We start from the raw sequence: 2,163 nt of genomic DNA, 5'->3' as shown, positions 1-2,163 counted from the left end.
GCAGAAAAACGAAAAAAATAGAAATTTGAAATTACAAAAAAAAAGGGGGTAAAAAAATAATTTTTTTTCGAGGGGGGAAAACAGGGTGGGTGGTAACGGAAAAAAATTAAAATTTGAAAGGAAAAAAAAAAGCCTTTTTGGAGAGAGGGGGTGGGGTGAGTAGGTGTGGGGTGGGGTTGGGTGGGTGGGTGTGGGGATGTGGGATGGGTTGGTGATGGTGGGGAAGGTTGAGAGGGAGTTTTCGAAAATGTTTTCTCTTCTCTTGATAAGAAAAACATTTTTCTCCAATTGGAGAAAATTGTTTTCCAAAATATTTAAGCTAACCAAACATGAGAAAATTGAAAAATATTTTCCTTCGTACGAAACACACCCATAGTGTCAATATTCTAACCACTAGTGCACAAAATGAACTTAAACTCTTTCTCTAATCATTGGTACTTCTATTTGTATTCAATTATTTGCAATTCTTGCTTAAAATTGAATGAGCGTGATTCTCCACACGGTGAAAATTAAATATATGAATTTTTTTTGTCTTTCGTAATGACAAGATGATTAATGAAAGTGGATTACGTTACTAATTTTAGATTAATTAGTTTTGTGGCAAACTTATTATGCACACATACATTTAAAAGGGAAAGACCGGCCACTACAATCTAGTTAGCTAAATTACCATACAAGTATTGAAACTAAAACTCGAAGCCTCTTTTATTTCTAATGTGATAAAAGAGGCTTCGAGTTTTAGTTTCAATACTTGTATGGTAATTTTGCAAACTAGATTGTAGTGGCCGGTCTTTCCCTTTTAAATGTGTGTATGCATAAATACACTCTCTCCACAAGTTTAATCTCCATAAGTCTCCTCCATAAGAATTGTTGTGTTCTCAATCCCCACCATTTTTTAGCAGCAAAAGCCAGACAAATATCATGTATAGATCTTTTTTTTGTGACTAGCACAATGACTTCCGTGAAAATCTTGGTCTGCCTTCAAACTCTCCCCAGAAAAAGTTACAGATCAACTTTTTTAATATAATTGAGTATGGTCTTAGGAGGGTCTACTGCAACCATGATGTGCATAGATAGAAAAACAATACTGATTTGACCAAAATAGCTCTTCCTACGGCAGATATAAGTTTATTGTTCCATCCCCGCACTCTATTGGTCACTATGGTAATCATATCATTAAAGTAACATACTTTCTTCCTTCCTACATAAATTGGTGCCCCAAAAAACTTTTTTTTTTATAGCAAATATACCACTACGCTGGATGCCTAGTGGCTAATATATAAATAATAACCCAAAAACAAGAATCCAAAGTTTATAATTTGTCCAAAACTCAAGATAAAAACTGCTAAGCTAAAGCTAAAGCTAAGAAAGTTGTAAATGCTAACTATTACAAGTGTAGAACTAGACAGCTCCCAACATAAGATAGTGTGTATCCATAAGCCAAGTACAAAACCTCAATGTAGCACCTCTAACGCACTCATCAGGCGCCAATTTTTGCGTTCCAAAGGACAAGGCAGATGTGAATCTTGCCCCCAAATATTTTGTTGTTCAATTAACAATTTTTATTTGGAGAAATGTTAGAAAAAAGCTTTTGATCTAGTGCTACAATCTTCCTTGTTATGAATTTTAATTAAGGATTAGGTTGGACTTCTAAATTGTTTTAACTTCTTTAATATTCTCATTACGTGTCATTGGAAAACAACAATTAAGGATACCTTACTTTTAAGCTTGCATATTGCATAGAACTCCTAAATATCTTAATATTTTGATCAATATCAATTAAACATTGTGCCTTCCAGTCACATGATTTATTGTTGAAACTTTATTTTTTTATAGATTTATCATTTCAAATGTCGAGAAATTAATGTCTAATTAATGTAATATAGTATATTTGATTCTCTTACATTATAAATATGATCATTTTTATCTTCATTTTATTTATCTTTTTAAGTAAGCAAAAAGTATTTGAATAAGACAAAAGGAGGAAACAAGGACTAAATTATCGTAGATAAAATACAATAATATAATAATCTTACATAAAAGAATATATTTTAAGTATAAGGGACAAACTTGTCTATTTGTATAAAATAATAATAGTCTTGTTGCATAGATAATAAGGGTATGACTCATATGTAATATCTGAAACTACACACACACAAAAAA

This window comes from Nicotiana attenuata, unplaced genomic scaffold (assembly GCF_001879085.1).
Source record: "Nicotiana attenuata strain UT unplaced genomic scaffold, NIATTr2, whole genome shotgun sequence".
Classification (NCBI taxonomy): Eukaryota; Viridiplantae; Streptophyta; class Magnoliopsida; order Solanales; family Solanaceae; genus Nicotiana; species Nicotiana attenuata.
The sequence above is the reverse complement of the archived record's forward strand: the minus strand, read 5'-3'. Positions refer to the sequence as shown.